Genomic DNA, 18,944 nt, shown 5'->3' with positions numbered 1-18,944 from the left:
CACTGGCCCATCATCACGTGCTGTCCTGTTGTTCCAGTGCAGAGCCACTGGCCCGTAGCCATGCACTGCTTGATCTTAAGCAATTCCAGGTGAAGTGACTGCAGTCACAAGGACAGGAAATGGTTCACATTTACTTCTGGGCCAAAGTTCACATTTTTCACATCCATCTGCTCTGTGCTTTTCTCTACCAAACATACTGTGGTGGTTTTATTCAGGTGTCCCCCATAAACTTATGTGTTCTAAATGCCAGTTTCCCAGCTGATAGAGAGTTGGGAATTTACACCTCCTGGAAACATGCATGAGCAGAGCGGTCAGCCTCTCCTCCAGCACATCACATGAATCACCTTCTGTCTTATTCCCAACAAAGTCCTATTTCCCTTCTGAGATCCCTTCTGAGATCTCATAAGCCACAGTCCATCATTCATTCATTCATCTGCGTTTGGTTCTTAAAAACTTTGAAAAGAATATCCCAGTAATCTCTGCTCATAACATTTGGAAATCTTTATTCCAAAGTTCCAAATTCCTTTCATATTCCTTCCACAAACTAATTCCAAGAGACAGAAAGCTATAAGGTCAGGTTCATCACAGCTATGAATTTATAGCAATGTGCCAATTTTCTGTAGCATTAACTTTCTCATTTCTGAGACAAACTGTCCAGCTAGAAGCATGTTTTAGAAGTAAGGGGTTTATTTCCAGCTTACAATTTTGAGGGAAAGCTACCTTAATGCTGGGAAAGTATGACAAAAGCAGTGAGTTGTCTCACCTTGTTATGTGTCAGTAAGGAGAGAGCCACAAGCATGACCTAGCACTGGCATCAAGGGTTGTAAGAGGGAATCAGGTAATGTATTTAGGCAAATAAGGTTACTGGGCCCCTGTAAGTAAGAACTCTTTGGGCCTATCTTTGCAGTCTCCACCTTGGTAGAGATCAAAGGATAACTCATGCATTATCTCTTGCTTAAAAGAGATCTGTTTTTCCACAAACAGCCTGGACCCCTCCATGGAGGGAGGTCTTTTCTAGGGTTTAAATAGAATCCTAACATTGTGGTTGGTCAAGCTTAGATCCCAGAAATTGGTGTCATAGCTGAGACCCCTCTTTCACAGACCAATCATCTGACTCTCAGGCTCACCTGAGCCAAAAGGCAAAACCCACCACAATAAGGTTATAAGTAGGGCTGGAGGCCCTGGTGCACCCATTACCTCTCTATACCTGCATCATCTCTCTGCCTGACCATTCATGAACAACCAAGCTCTGGTGAGTTTCCTTTTGTCTTGGCCCTGCTGCACTGAGACAAGTTAAAAATTCCCCTGGCTCCTACTTTCCACACAGGCTCTTTACCCCTTCCTGCCCTCCACATGGGTAAAACTATTTGTACTTTTTTTTTTCATCCTACTTATGGTTTCTCCAGGCCCACCATGTGAGCTCTTAGGCCACATGATTCATTTAACTTCCCATGGTTCTGCAGTTCCCTAAACAAATATAATAATTTAATAATGATCCTTCTTGGTTTGGTTTGCACAATTCTTTGATTAAATACAAAAATGAACTCAAGGTTTGTGGTTCAATGGCTTTCCAGACCCCTAACATCTCATTACAGCTGAACTATGAAATTCCAAGACCCTCCGCCAGAAATATACCTCCTCTATCAATGCTCTATTTCCCAAAGGCTCCACCAGGTGGGGATTAAGTATGAGGCTTAATGACAAACACATGAGGCTATAGAGAACGTATTACATGAGTAAATGTATGTAAATTCATGCTGCATAATTACATTATCTTAAAATATTTCAGATATTATATTACCATAACACACCCAGTTATAGTATTATTTGCTATTATTAGATTGTACTTTAAAGATATATTTTTTGTTAAAAAAATAATAATTTTTTCTTAATGGTTCAGCAACTTCAAACTTAAGTTCAATTTCTACAGCTCATCTCTTTCATTAAAACTATCAAAAAGAGGGCAGAAGAGGTGGCTTAGCAGTTAAGTGCTTGCCTGTGAAGCCCAAGGAACCTGGTTCGAGGCTCGATTCCCCAAGACCCACATTAGCCAGATGCACAAGGGGGCGCACGTGTCTGGAGTTCGTTTGCAGTGGCTGGAAGCCCTGGCGCACCCATTCTCTGTCTCTCCCTCTTTCTTTCTCTGTGTGTTGCTCTCAAATAAATAAAAGTAAACAAAAAAATTAAAAAGTAACTATCAAAAAGAGGCAATATATAGGGGGTTAAGAATTATTTTGGAGTGTCGTGTGGCATGGGGTGTGATGTGGTGTGTGTATGTGTGTGTTTGTTGTGACGAATAGTATAAACAGTAGTTTTAAGATTTGGAAAACTGTCATTCAAATGCACTCCAGCAATACCTGAAGTGACTCAGGAAGCTTATCCACACTGCTATCATACTCATCAACACCAATTTAGTTATTTCATTTTTTTCCTTGGTTCATTATGCACAAAGACATTGCCTCTCCCCCGTAACTGAAGGCCACTCCCACAACGCAACATCCACAATTGCAGGGGTGGGGGTGGTGACAGAGCAACGCTAAAAAGTGTAAATAATACCAATTTAGCTACAAGTAACATAAACACAATTTGACAAAACTGGACAATAAAACAGAAAAAAAAAATACCATCCAAGTACAAATCCAGAGTGCAGTGATTAAGCAAAATATAAGCTAATGATATTCAGATATCTAAAATGTATTTATGCCCATCAGCAATATTTATACTTGCAAGCAACAGTGTTTACATGAGTTTTATGTTTCTACTACACTTGGCCAGAATTCTGGATAGCACTGGAATTTTACGTTCATGAGCTTATTTATGAAGAAAGTGTTGGGACCTTAATTGTAAAATCTCCAGGAAGTGCTCTCTTTGTACCAAGGTGAGCCACATGCCTGTTCCTCAGTTGAAAACTGATGAAGTTCTGGGAGCTGTAGAAGTAAGTAGACCTGGACCACATTTGGTAATGGGCTTATTACATTATCATCTGTACACAAGGAAATGGAATTGGTGAGAATCCAACTGAAGAACTGTGTTTATGTAATGATATGGGTAGATATGTGATAATCCAGAAATAAAGGACCTATGAGAAAAGAACACCATGGGAATCTATCACATGCATCGATTAGTTTAAATTTATTTCTATCCTTGGAAGTACAATGAGTATCTGTTATGTCAAAGCTCATCTACAGGGCTTGAGAATATTAGAAATTAACAGTAAGGATGTTGTAAAGAAGCAAAAAAAAATCTATATTACTTTTCTTCCTGTCAAGGCATTTTGATGTTCCACCTATAAGAAATATTTATTTTCTACTTAGCCACAGAACATGATTCTTCACATCATTATCAGAACTACACATCCAGCCAGAATGCTTTTAATTAAATATTATCAAGTTTAATAAAAAAGAAAATACTAATATTTTTCCAAATCAAAAGCACACATTACTTTGTTGGCACTTATTCTGTGTGTCTACATTAAATAGAAAAGTTCTTTATTCACTTATTATCACAAATGCCATCTGTTTAAACCGTATTAAATATGCTTGGTAGAAATGTCTGTAAAATACTGATGAATACTATTCAATTCTATCAGCTGAGATATCTTACTTCCTTGAAATATCATTTTGTTATATATTTGACAGTAAACTGTATCAAATACAATGGTTAGGAACATCTTATACATGACACATGCTTAGTTATTTTTGTTTTCCTTATCTTTCATTATTTATAAATTTGCCTGGTATTGATTAGGATACACTGGGAAGATAAATTTTATTACCTATGCTTCCAAAGCCAATCTGTAATTTATTAAACAGTGAAAAATTATCTACAGTATGTTTAATAAGCACATGGATGATTAATGTACCATATTTAATGCAGAACTTAAGAGTGGGAAATTTTGAGGGTTTGGAGGCTCTAAGCCTTATAGATCCGGAAAGAACGTACAAATTTTTCAGCTTCTCAAAGAACATATATTGTCTTGGCACATTAATAGAGGTTTCTTCTCAAGAGACATGTTAAGACCTACTTCTTAATAGAAGTATACTCTTGCTTTTCACAGCCTCCTCCAAACATAGGAGACAATACTATAGGACACCCTGAAGCTGAATTGAACAGAATGTTACAGCCAAATACTTGTCTACAGATACCTCATCTCAAAACTTTCTTCCCTTTCTACTTCTATGTCCTTAACTTTCCTATAGATGGTGCCTTCTGCATGAGTCTTTTTCCTTTTCAGTTGAAACACTTAAACCTTGCCCATGTCATGAACAAAAGGTTTCATTATGCTACCTTTCTAACTACCTTCCTATATTCCTGCTCATTATCTGAAATCTGACATGGTGTGCTTATTAACAAAATGTATCTTGAATACTGTGGATGTTTTAAATCTTATATAAAGTATGATGACAGGAAAAGGACAAGATTAGAGATGCACAGAGAATGTGCTTTGGTATAAATGTACATGGATTTCAAGTCAGTGTAAAACTTTTCCTGAAGGATTTTCTAAAGTTTTACAAAAGAGACAGGTGGCTGGCAAATTTAGAAAGAGAAAATTCAGTGAAAAAGACAATGAATTACTAAAATGAGGAGCAATTATCCAAAATCACATTATAAGATACCAAATGAATGTAAAGCTGCCTAATATAGGTCAAATTCTGTTCAAAATGTTAATCAACTGATTAGGAAGTAGGAAGAAACATGTGCTGATTACCTTAGCAGGTGAAGAAATTGGGAGGAAATTGAAAATTCTTGGGTGGGTAGAATTATAATCCTCTTTTGAAATTAGAGCTATGCTTTCATGCATAAAATGAGTTTTTGCTAATGAAAAAGAATAAGATTCAGGAGAAATGACAAGCAAATTTTGCTCATTTTTTTAATAATCTATTCAAGAACCATAATTATTGTTGCTTTTTCTCATGTGTATGTACTTTGCACACATATATGCACTCTCTGGTAAAAATAAATGATGGAGCTTCCTTTTATAAATATTGCTTAGAAGTAAAACTAACATGATTAATTATTTAGGGAAAAGCTTATAGAAAAATGTAATAAAAATAAAATGTGTTTTGAAAATAAAACCTAAGTAAAACAATTTTAAAACTGGAATTGTCTTAGAGCCATTTCTTTGTTATTAATAAATTATGGCTGAGTTATTTTTTGAAAGTTTTTCAAGATTACAATAAGGAAGACATATAAGAAGATAAGTCCATTACACTGATTTTATCAAAGTGTATATTTCAGATTTTTTTTCTTTTATTTATTTGGGAGAAAGACAGAGAGAGAATGGGCACACTAGAGAGGGCCTTCAGCCACTGCAAACAAACTCCAGGCACATGCGACCCCTTCTGCAACATTGCACACTTGTGTCAATGTGTATCTGTAAGGGTCTGAGAATCGCTGAAGACCCCAGACTCAAATAGTATGTAAAGCAAAGAGCATTTATTCTGCAGAGTCAGCCAGCAGGTGGGGGCCGACCATACATATAAAAATGGCGACCCAGAGAGGAGCTCACAGGCTCTTTTAAGCATAACTAAGGAAGATTCTGATGGGCAATTAGTTCTACAGTTTGACCAGCTAATTTGAACAAGGATAGCATTTTATTAGTCTATTATATCTATATATTTTTGATTAGTTGGGGCTGAGAGACCTTGAATTGCCAGGAAGTGACTCATCTTTTCTCTGGCTAGGACATTCACTGATTAATGGCCCTTTGTTCTAATTTTAGGCCTAGCCTGGGAGGTGTTTTGCTGAAGCCTATCATGGTGTCAATTTAAGTCAATTTTGTTCTCTCACATCTGGTTATGTAGGACCTGGGGATTCAAACATGTTATCTTGGGCTTTTTGTAGGCAAGTGACTTAGCTGGTAAGCCATCTCTTCAGCCCTGATCTAAGTATATACTTTTCATGGTCAAAATAGAGACTGGGGAAGGATAATTAACACTGGAAATCATTTGGAGAATATGAGACCTTGTGTTTTGTTGTAATTGTGTGGTATGCTTTCATAGATGATGTAAGTCTTTGTTAATTAGACCCAGAGCTCCAGTCTACTGAAATTTCTATAAAATATGTGACACATGACAAAATAGTTTATGATAAACAAGAATAATTTGAAATATTTTTATACTTAGGAACATAGTACAGTAACATAAAGTAATATACTGATTCATTTTTGTTTCTTTGATCCTAGCTGATGATGCAGTCCTTTTGTTTAAAGGACCACAGCATATTCAGAGCAGGATACTGATAAGTTTACATAAGTAAGGGGCATTTGTTAAACACTTTGATAGACCTTTTTCAATTCATTTCATGTTCCTATATTGTATGTCTATTATAAAAACATGGATACAATATTATTGGGAGGTGTAGAAAGATGGAATGGAAAGCAGTGATTATCAGGACATTAACCAGTATAAATCATTAAGAGAAACAATAGTCTTTGCTACTTTAAACTTTTTTTAAAGTAGGTAAACAAAAATAAAGCAAAATAAATGATCAAGTTAGAGGTAAATGTGGTTTACAAAGATTAACAGCTAACATCATAAAATGCTAAAGGAAAACATAACAAAATGTTGGCAAATATATTTAAAGATTAAACCATAAAAGTGAAATTTAACTCACCAAAATTAAATACTCATAGTTAATTCCAAACATGAAAAAGTCACCTTAGTCATGAATTCTGAGAATATATTTACAGTTCTTACATTAGTGTGTTCTTTTTCCATAGAGCTATGATGTATGTGGTATGTGCTGGGTATGGTTTTGTATGTTCCTATTGTCAGGGTATATAAGTGTGTGTAGGTCTTATGTGAACTTTTCCAGCAATCATATAAACAGATGGGTATTCATCCTTGATGGAGCACTGGCAAGAACAAATGAATGGTTACACTGAAGTCCAACTTGGTGAACCAATAAGGTTACCATTGTTACTTGCAGGAGTACGGTTGAGGGGTTTGTTACAGGTACATGGACGACTCTATAGTAGCTGCATCACAGGAACATCCACCACGGCAGAAGGGACCGCTAATGAACAGGCCATCTCTGGAGCTCACTAAGCCTCTTGAAGCTTGGCCGGTTGGGGAGTGTCTTCTTCCAGACAGTTCTGACTCCTTATATGACCTTGGGCTGGGGCCTTGGCAATCTTATAAGTTTCAGGAACATCCTGAGAAGTGTGAAGTGTTTACTTCCTGAGCCTTAATATGCTTCTGAAATTCTGGAGTCTTAAGGAACCTATTATTAAATTTTGAATTTCCTAAACATCTCTGTTGAGGATAAAATGATTTAATTTAGAGGAAATTGCTAAAAAATGGTGAGTACCTGTGCATAAAATATGACTTTATCCTCCACAGGTCAATGTAGAGGGTTGTCTTGAGTTGCTGTCGAACTTACTTCTTGAGACAGGATCTCTCACTGAATAAGCAAGTCTCCAGGATCCTGTCAACACCTACCCAGGACTATGAATATAGGTGTATGCAAACATGCCCAGTATTTTACCCTGTTGGATGAAAGCCAAACTCAGGTCTTCATGCTTGCCTAGAAATTAGTATTTCCAATAAGCCATCTCCCTATTTCCTCAGTGGATAGTAGTGATTCAGAATGTTTCACATGATTAAAATAATGTTGTATTTGTATGTATGTGTATGTGAGAGAGAGAGAATTGTGATGATGTTTTGTAAATAATGTGTATATATGTGAGAGCAGATGTGCTCAACAGTGTGTGGAGGACAGGATAATGTTAAGTACATATTTTTATCATTCATATAGCTATTTCTTTGACATAGAGAATATGGAGCTGTGGTTTTAGTGATCTCCAGGAATCATCTGGACTCTGCCTTCCATAGGCCTGGTATTATAGATGTAGCCATGCCCAGTTGCTTACATCAGTCTGAGAACTGAAATCAGGTTATCTCAGCTCCTCTCAAGCCTTCATGCTTACAGTGAGTACTCTTATCCACTAAGCCATCTCTCCAAACCAAATGCTACTTTTAGCTCTTTGTTTGTCTAGAAGTATCTAATCTACATATTATCAGTAGTTTTTCATGACTCTTTTGTGAAGTCTTTCTTCTTTGGTCTATAGTTTTTTTTGTTGTTGTTGTTGTCGTTGTTGGTTTTAATGTGAGAGCGAGAGAGAGAGAGAGAGAGAACTGACAAACCAGGATCTCCAGCCACTGAAATTGAACTGCAGATGTGTCTGTCTCCTTGTGCACAACTGTGACTTTGTGTGCTTGTGTTACTGTGTTCCTGGCTTAATGAGACCTAAAGAGTCAAACATTAGTCCTTAGGCTTCACAAGCCAGTGCCTTCACCACTAAGCCATCTCTCAAGCCCATGTCCACAATTTTTTTTTTGTTTGTTTTTTTAAGATAGGGTCTCACTCTAGCCCAGGCTGACCTGGAATTCACTATGGAGTCTCAGGGTGGCCTCAAACTCATGGCAAACCTCCTACTTCTACCTCCAGAGTGTTAGGATTAAAGGCATACGCCCCCATGCCTGGCCCACATGTCCACGATTTTTTAAGCTAGATATGCAGTTATAACATTTTTCTTCAAATTCAAGACACAATAGAAATAAACATCTTCAAAATGACACTATGTCCTGTTCTGTGTGAATGTCAAACAATGGAAATGACAGCAAGAAGTATCAGCAAAGATTAAAACAACCTCCAAATGAATATTATATTCTTCATTGTGTTATCTTTTATACTGTCATGAATTTTTTATGAGATATATGTAGATTCTTTAATCATATTTGTAAAGATAATTATGAATCTAAAGAAAACATGATACATCCAAAATTGTACTTCATAGTGTCTAAAATTTAGCAGATTTGGTAATATCTACTGTCATCATAATATTTGCTATTATTGTGATTACTGGAGGAGGAATGTTTAGACATATTTTATGTTGTTTTATGATGTTATGATCTAACATGTAATTCTTCTGAGAATAATTTCTGACACAGGATCTCATATATCCTAGGCTATATTGTAGCTATCTATAGAGCACAGAATGGCCTTGAAGTTCTATATCACCAGACCCTATCACTTTCTTCAGTGCTAGAATTACAAGCATGAGTCATGGCACCCGGTTTATGCGGAACCCAGGATCAAATCCTGGGCTATCCATATCCTTTCTGAGAGTATTTCAATGTGAAAAAAATTAAATAATAGTTGTAAGGATGTTGGCTATTATTTCAATTTTATAAACTAATTTACTTCAATAAAAGAAGGATGGGTACTTAAAGTGAAATCAAATTGAAACAAGTACAAAAACTAATCAATTTTATCAGAGTTTGCATGATAAAATTAGAGTGAAACAAAAATTTATTTTTCAAAGACTCCTGAAGGATTTGAACAGAATGGGCAATTACTGCAAAATTTTGAGTGTTAGGCATATTCAGAGATATGAACTAAGATCTTTTATGATGGAATAAAAAAATGGAGTAGAAACTTTACAACACAATTTAGCAATTCCTTTTATTTTGTATTAATTGTTACTCCATATTCTAGTAATTTAACCTCTATGAAACACTTTCATACATGAATTCTAATATCAACTGATGCCATTAAGCTAATTTGTCAAGCTGATTCATGTAAATTTTCTCATAAAGAGTAAGATTTCTACCAATGCATGAACTTTGCCATAGACCAACTAGATAATAATCTCTAGACAGCTGGGAATGCTGATATGTTGGCTTTGCCAGTTCTCAGGAGACTAAGGATGGCCTGGACTACAGAGGGAGAACTTGTAAAATATTCTAGAAGCATTTTGTGCCTTTTTATATTGAAATAAATAATTAGAAAAAATAAAAAAAAATTTAATATGTGGGCTGGAGAGATAGATGTTTTAGCAGATATGTTGAAGCCTAAGGATGTGGGTTCAATTCCCAGTACCTAGGTAAGTCAGATGCACAAAGCAGTACATGCTCTGGATTTTGTTTGCAGTGGCTAGAGGCCCTGGAATGCCCATTCTGTCTATCTGCCTCTTTCTCTCTTTCTCTCTCTCTCAAATAAACAAATGAACTTAAGAAATTTAATAAAATTTTGATATGCTGAGATGTTATATTTTGAATGGTAGAGAAAAAAAATAATATAGAGAATAATCTAGAATTCCCATTAAATCTTATCATATAATAGTGACTAGAATTATCCTTTACATAAAAAAGCTCAACAATAGGCAGTGTGTTTGGGGCCTGTGCATTTGGGGAATGTGGGAGCTTGGGTACTGTGCATCCCAGACCTGTGAGGGGTGCAGTGTTTTGGGGTCCTGTGTGCCCACTCCATGCTGCACATGTCCCCATGAGTACCCCTCACCACCCCTTACCACCCAGCACCTCCTGCCTCAGGAGATTGTTTGGGTTTGGGCCACCTCCTCTGATCATGTCAAACCACAACTCTGGCTACTTCTGCTGAACAACTATATACCAGCTAAACCTGCAGTACTTAGGTCCACCCTGTTTTGTGGGAGTGGCACCACGCACTCCCCCACCAGTCTACCCCTCCATAACCTTTCAGTGCCCCATTGGGACATTGCTCCTGCACCAGACAGGACAAATCTGGATACCACCCAACAGGTATACCAGTGAATCCCTTACAACCTACTCAGCTGGGAACCATAAGGAAGAAGATGCCAAGAACCATAGTCCTTGATACCTACAAGCAAGGCAGGGCTATGAGTGGGAGATGAAGAGATTCTAGACTTCCAGTCACAGCCTCATATTAGCCACCAGCCCAGTGCTGCAGGCACACTGAAACCTCCACAGTACCATCCCACTGCAAGTGGATTCAAACCCAAACTAGAACATTCACTGAAGATCATACAAGGGCAAACACTTGCTTCTTCCTTAATAAAACATACTTTTACCTTGAAATGGTAGACCTCAAGGAAAGGGGAGGAGGGAGATGGGAGAACAACAAACAGATGTCCACCAAGATTTTCTAGTCCCACAATGGAAGTCTCCAACGAAAACATAGAGGAACCAATAGAAATTGAATCACAAAAAGAAAGCACAATCACCTTATTTACTTGACCAAGTGAATGGCTGAAATGGAATCAAAACAAACCATGAAAAAATCAACAATTGCATAAATGAAATTGAGTAGAATCATCACTTACAGCTTTCATAACTATGCTTAACCTACTTGAGTAAAACCAGAGAGACATCTGAAGAGAGATAACTGAATTGAAGGTGAGTCAACAAGTAAAGAATCTCAATAACCTGGTGAGTAAGCTTAATGAAGACATGATTAAATACAAGAATGAACTCCATGAAGCATAAAAAAAGTCAAACCACAACCTGAAACTGGAATTAAGCAATGGGATGGATATAATACAGAAAAATGCCACAAGAAAGAAAAATCAAACAGAGCTATTAAAAACCTCACAAAGGACTGGAGAAATGACTTAGTGGTTAAGCGCTTGCCTGTGAAGCATAAGGACCCTGGTTTGAGGCTCGATTTCCCAGGAACCATGTTATACACAAGGGGGCACAAGTGTCTGAAGTTCATTTTCAGTGGCAAGAGGCCCTAGAGTGCCCATTTTCTCCCTCTCTCGCTCCTCCTCTCTCTCTCTCTCTCTCTCTGTGCCTTCCTCTGTGTGTCTGTCACTCTCAAATAAATAAATAAATAATGAGCAATTTTTTTTTAAAGCCTCACAAACACAGTTAATCATGTGGAGAGCAAAACTCAGATCTGGTAGATAAGGCAAAAGAAATTGGTAGTGCAAGAACTTGGATAAGTTCAAGAAAATGTAAACAGAATATGAGGGAATTCTTTGATTCCCTAAAACTACCAAACATCTGGAACATGGGTATACCAGAAGGGGAAGAATTTCAGGCCAAAGGCATGGAGAGCATATTCAATAAAATTATTGAAGGAAAATTTTTCACCCTCTTAAGAGAATCTCATCCAGATACAAGAAGCTCACAGAACACCAAACAGACTGGACCACACAAGAAACTCACCAAGACATATCATAGTTAAAACATTAAACAATGGTAAAAGGAAAGAGTGGTTAATGCAGCAAGAGAGAATAAACTCATAACATACAAATGCAATCACTTCAGAATAATTTCAGGTTTTTCAATAGAAACTCTGAAATCCAGAAGGACTTGAAATGGAGCACTTCAAAGTCTAAAACACTATTGCTTCCAATCCAAACTATTGTACCCAGGAATAGTACCCCTCATGATAGATGGTAAAAGGAAAACCTCCCATGACAAAAGCCAGTCCAATGATTATATGAACTCAAAATCAAACCCACAGGAAATACTTCATGGAATACTCCACACAGGAGAGTTGAACAATCAATTCAACAACCTTTAAGAAGAAGAACAAAATAGCCAGCACGAGAGCAGGAAGGAAAACATTTCATAGCTCAAGAAAGCACAAAAACCTGTAAAGCCTCCAGCATAGCAGGGGTTAAAACATACCTCACAATAATAACCTTAAATATTAATGGTCTTGACTCATCCATCAAGAGACACAACTCATCAGAGTGGATCAGAACAATGGACCCTTCTAACTGTTGTCTTCAAGAAACACACCTAACCACTAAGGATAGACACCTCCTCAGGGTGAAAGGATGAAAAATGGTTTCCCAAGCAAATAGAAAAAAGAAAAAACTGGGTGTGGCTTTACTAATATCAGAAAAAAAATGACTTTAAATCAAAAATAATCAAAAAGGAAAAAGAAGGATACACTTTACCCATCAAGGGAATGACCCAACAGGAGGATATCACAATCACAAATCTATATGCACCAACACTGATGTAACATTGTTTATCAAGTAAAACATACTTTACAACAAAACAGTAATCAATTTAAATGTCATTATATTAGGGGATTTCAATGCCCAATAATCATCAATAGACAGATCATCCAAGCAGAAAATCAACAGGGAAGTAATAGTTCTAACAATGTGATAGATCATGTAGACATAACAGACATCTGTAGAACATTCTGCCCTGATTGAATAGAATATGCACTCTTCTCAGCAGCCCACAAAACCTTCTCAACAGTAAATCATATATTAGAGCATAAAGCATGCCTTCATAAATTCAGGTAAATGAAAAGAACTTGCTGCATCAAATCATACCACAATGCATTAAATCTATAAATTAACAAGAGAAACACAGAAATTATACCAGCTTTTGTAGACTGAACTACATGTTATTAAACAATGAATGGGCCATGTAAGATATCAAAAAGGAAACTGTAAAATTTCTAGAACTGAATGGTAGTAAGAACACAACATACCAAAACTTATGTGACATAATGAAGGCAGTCCAAAGGTTAAAATTCATAGCATTAAATACCTTTATAACAGACTGAGAGATATCAAATTAATAACCTGGCCATCTACCTAAAGGCATAGAAAAACAGGAATAATCCAAACCTAAAAGTCTGGTTCTTTGAAAAAATTAAAAAAAAAAAAAGATTGATAAACCCCTAGCCAATTTGATCAAGAGAAAAAAAAAGAACTTTCAAATTAAGGAAATTAAAAATGATAAGGGAGAGGTCACAACAGAAACCAATGAAATTGGAAGAATGATTAGGACATATTTCAAGAAGATCTATTCCACAAAATTGGAAAGCCTAGAAAAAAAATGAATGAATTCCTAGACATATACAACTTACCAAAATGAAATCCAGATCAGATAAATCTCTTAAACAAAACTATTATATCCATCAAGATAGAAAATGTAATCAAAACCACCCCAAAAGGAAAAGTCTAGTACCTGATGGATTCTCAGCTGAATTCTACCAATCCTTCATCCAAAGACTGAAACCACTTTTTCTCAAGCATTTTAACATAATTGGAAAATAGGGAATGCTCCCCAACTCTTTTAATGAATCTAGTATCAACCTAATACTCCAAAACAGAGATACAACAAGGAAAGAAAACTATTGACTTACATTCTTGATAAACTGAGATTAAAAATCCTGTACAAGCCAGGTGTGGTGGTGCATGCCTTTAATTCCAGCACTGGAGAGGCAGAGGTAGGAGGATCACTGTGACTTTTAGGCCACCCTGAGACTACATAGTGAATTCCAGTGGGCTAGACTGAGACCCTACTTCAAAAAACAAACAAACAAAAAAGTCCTGAACAGAATCCTTGCAAACCAAATTCAACAAAACACCAATAGTATCATTTACTTTGATCAAGTAGGCTTCATCACAGGGATTCAGATATGGTTTAACATATCAAAATAAATTAATATAATATACAGAATAAATAATATTAAACAAAAAATTATTATTTCAATTGATGTTGGGAAGGCCTTTGACAAAATAAAACACCACATCAAGATCAAAACTCCAGAAAGCCTAGGCAATATTCAACAGAATAAAGTTTATGTCCAAAGCAGCTAAGCCTCAAATCACTCTTAATGGGAGTTCCCATTAAGATGGGGAGTGAGAGAGGAGTGCCCACTCTCCCCACTGCCCTTAAACAAAGCATCAGTAGTCCTTGCTCAAGGAATGAGACAGAAGAAAGATATACACATGAGACAAATTTGATAGTAAAACTTTCTCTATTTGTAGATGACATGAGACTATACATGAGTGACCCAGCCCAAAAGAGTCTACCATAAAACTTCTAAGGTATACAAAAATCAACACACACACACACACACACACACACACACACACACACACAAACATTGACCTTCCTCTTCACAAATGACAAATATGCAGAGAAAGACATAAGCAAGGCTGTCCCAATTTTAATAGCCACTAAAAAAAAAAAAAAATTTAAATGGCTTGGAATAACACTAAGGAAGTGAAAGACCTATATAATGAAAACATTAAAAACACTCTAGAATTAAGCTGGGTGTGGTGGTATACATCTTTAATGCGAGCACTTGGGAGACAGAGATAGGAGGATCACTGTGAGTTCGAGGTTTGGAGGGAGGAGAAGAGGAAAACAGTAGGAGGTATAAACCAAACCAAATCCATAATGAATTGGTAGAATATAAACCTTCCTCCTGCATAACAGGCTGAAAGTATGACCCTCAGTAGAAGCATGGAGGGATAATCTAGTTAAGAAAGGCCAAGAAGAAAACAGTTAGCTCTGGCTTGTAATTCCCAGTGCTGATAAAAACCCACATTGAGCTGTTGATGGAAGAGATCTATGACATCCCCAAGATAAAATAAAATTCTTTCAAAGCACCTAAGGTAAAAGGTAAGACTCTATTGCTGAAGACACCACATGCTTCGGGCAGACAGCACTGAGAGATTTGGCTGGAATATGGAAGGAAGCCAGTTTCCTGACAATAAGCCCATATAGTGCTGGAAAGTGCTGCTGGGGGAAAATGGCCAAAAATGTGGTGAACAAGCAGGGGGCATTGCTATATGAAAGTAACCAGCCTGATAAAATGTACACACCTGTGCAATAGTGGTACACAGCCTACATAGGTTACCACTGGCTCTCTGATTGGCTATTAAATGCATTTAATGGAAAGGAACCTACAAACGGAACTGGGAACCAAGTCACAATCTTATGGAAAACCAAGATTCGGGATTCCAGTCAGAAACTCACACTAGTCTTTGTCTAAAAGTGAGGCTGCAGCCATCAAAATCTGAAATCGACAATATTTCTCCACTTTAACCTATCCTAATCTCACACTCCATAGGAGAAACTGGTTTTCTTTTTTCAAATAGCAGTGAGATCTGAAAACATGACAAGAAAAGTTAGATAATTTCCTGTCATGAGATGAACCAATCCTCACACAGCAGATAGGGCCAGATGAAATCCCTGAGGAACTGGCCTGATAAAACTGGCTGTTTTGAGGGTGAGCCTGAAAACTTGTGCCAGGGTAATGGAGTCTATTGCTGTCAGGGTCACATTGATGGCAGAAATCACCCAACCCAGATCAGCTTTTGGGAAAACAACAACAACAACAATAAGAAGAAACACACACACACAAAAATAAAACCCCAAAACAAAACAAAACAAAAAAAGAACAAAAAAGGGGGGCTTATCTTGGCTTACAGACTCTAGAGGAAGCTCCATCATGTCAGAGGAAAACAATGACATGAGCAGAGGGTGGACCTCACCCCCTGGCCAACATAAGGGGGACAGCTGCAGCAGGGGAGGGTGCCAAACATTGGCAAGGGGACATTGGCTATAACACTCATAATCACACCCCCAATAATATACTGCCTCCTTGATGTTTTAATTCCCAAATCTCCATCAGCTGAGAACCTAGCATTCAGAACACATAAGTTTATGGGAGACACCTGAATAAAATCACCACATTCTGCCCCAATCCCCATAAACTGATAACCATCCATGATACAAAAAGCAATGCACTCAATAAAATTTTAAAAGTCCCCATATTTCTATCAATCCTAATGATATTCAAACATCCCCATAATCCAAGGCCATAAGGCCAAAAAATCCTCCCAAACCCAAAATGGTGCAGAATAAGAACTCATACTGCAAAATATAACATTGGGCATAGCAAAGAAATATTCAACCAACACAAGATTTAAACAGGGCAAACACCAAACTCTGTTGCTCCAAGTCCAACAACTGTAGTCAGTGACAAATCTCCAAGACTGATTATTCTACCAGCAACATGTCCCTGGAGTTCCAGTTCTGCCCCTCCAGCTAGGTTACTCATAGTCCTGGAAAACTTCATCCAGGTCTGGCATCTTTCCTTAACAGCCATCTCATGGTCTTGACATCTCCATTGGGTGTACACTGCAATGTACATCCTCACAGTTTTATTGGGTCTCCATGCGGGCATCCAGAAAACCTGCTTCATACTGCTTGTGGCCACTTCCAAAACAAAAGACCATGTTGCAAACTTAATGATCCACTTTTTCTTGCATTTCTTATATTCCATGAAACCAGGTAGGGTACCAATTTATTAATCCAAGGGGGAATAAAACAGACTTTGAAGAACAGAACACTCCTTGAGCACTCAGGTCCCTTCAAAAGAGTCTACATTATTATTATTATTATTATTATTATTATTATTATTAATATTTATTATTATTATTATTATTATTTGCCCCAGTCAACTGGAGCAGGTCAGCTGGCTCCATCTCAATGGTTATAATCTCTCAGTTAAAGCTAATTGGGCAGCAGTTCCTCCCAATGACTTCATTTTTTCTGTGCCATATGCCTCTCCTTATACCAGTCCATTTCTATGCAAAACAATCCTGCACAAATTTTCAGGACACAGGCATAAAAGTAAGCCTCTCACACAAACTGCTTCTAGCCCAATCCAAACAAAGCTCTTTCTCACTCTCACAAGCCAAACCTTACAGTCCGCAGTTCTTATTGCATTCAAGTCTTTCAACTTTGACCAGAATAGTCCATCAAGCTGTACTTACAGCACTATAAGGTGTCTCTTAGGCCAAGGTTTCACATCCTTCCACATTCCTCCTGAAGATCAACTCCAAAAGGCTAAAGCCACACCATCAGATGTCTAGCAGCAACCCCACTCTTGATACCAACAATACTGTTGCAGTCAGGTTCGCATTGCTGACAGAAATCACCCGACCAAGAGCTGCTTTGGTGTCGGGAGTCATTGCCTGGGCCTGCTTATAAGCTGACTCATTACTCAGAAAGCTGGTCCATCCAGCTTTTTGTTAGGCACTTCTGGAACGTCGGTCAGCAGACTGCTTACAGAATCTTATCTTTTGCAAAAGCCCAGTTTATGGTCAGGATATGAAGCCTGGTGCAGTCAGGATGTTAAACCATTGAGGCAAGATTAGATGAACACCTAATTACATGCCCTCTAGGTTTCCTGAAAATTCCAAAGCACTACATCACGTCAGCCAGCTTATTCTCCAACTTTTCTTCCCCTATATAACCACTGTGTAAAAAATAAAGACTCTGAGGCCTTGACAAACATCTAGAATGGTCTCCTTCTTGTGTCAGTTTGCCTACTCTCATTCAGGTTAATTTCTCTTCGAGTCCTTGTTCAACTCCCCACTGGCTGGGGCACTTTGGAGGGAAAAGAGTTTATTTTGGCTTACAGACTTGAGAGGAACCTCCATGATGGCATGGGAAAATGATGGCATGAGCAGAGGGTGGACATTACCCCCTGGCCTACATAAGATAGACAATAGCAACAGGGGAGTGTGCACAAAACACTGGCATGGGGAAACTGGCTATAAAATCCATAAGCCTTCTCCCAACAATACACTGCCTTCAGGAGGTACTGATTCTCAAATCTCTATCAGCTGGGAACTTAGAATTCAGAACACCTAAGTTTTGGGGGGACATGAATCAAACCACTGCAGAGACACTGAGGATATGCAAAGTGCACTAAAATAGAAATCCAAAAGCTGCTGACAGCTTACAGCTCAGGTAGACTTAAAGCACACCTACCAAGGCTCAGGGAATTTCTTAGAAGTTGGAGCAGACTGAATGTAAGAGCCACAGGGTAGGAGTGGATAACCAGAGGCATTGCCTCTCCCTCCCACATTGATAATAACACTCTCACAACTCATAACCCACAACCCCAAGTTGAACACCAACAACCTCACAAAGGAGGCCCCTCAGCGGAGTGGGGGTGGGGATGAGGGAAATGATGGTACCAGCACATTATGTGTCTATACAAAGTTTCTACTTAATCTTAGAAAAGGGTAAAGAATATATATAAATATATATCTGACAACTAGGGACCATTGGGTGACAGCAATCAATGGATATGAGTCCTATAATTGTACTAATATTGCCTGCATGAAACTTCCAGACAATGAAGAATTTTTAGAATGTCAGACAATGCTCTGTTATTACCTGGGATAAGCAGACACAGTTAAAATTCTGGGGAGACTAATGTGTGAATACATAAAGCCAGACATAGAATCAGCTAGTGTTGAACTCGGTACTCACCATCCAGTGTACATAAAGCATGTAACATAATTCTGAGAAATAAATACCAAAACTTAGAGAAGAATCTTCAGAATCAAAATGTATTTATCTATTTTA

This window comes from Jaculus jaculus, chromosome 9 (assembly GCF_020740685.1).
Source record: "Jaculus jaculus isolate mJacJac1 chromosome 9, mJacJac1.mat.Y.cur, whole genome shotgun sequence".
In the NCBI taxonomy this organism is placed as follows: Eukaryota; Metazoa; Chordata; class Mammalia; order Rodentia; family Dipodidae; genus Jaculus; species Jaculus jaculus.
Note: the sequence above shows the minus strand (reverse complement) of the source record.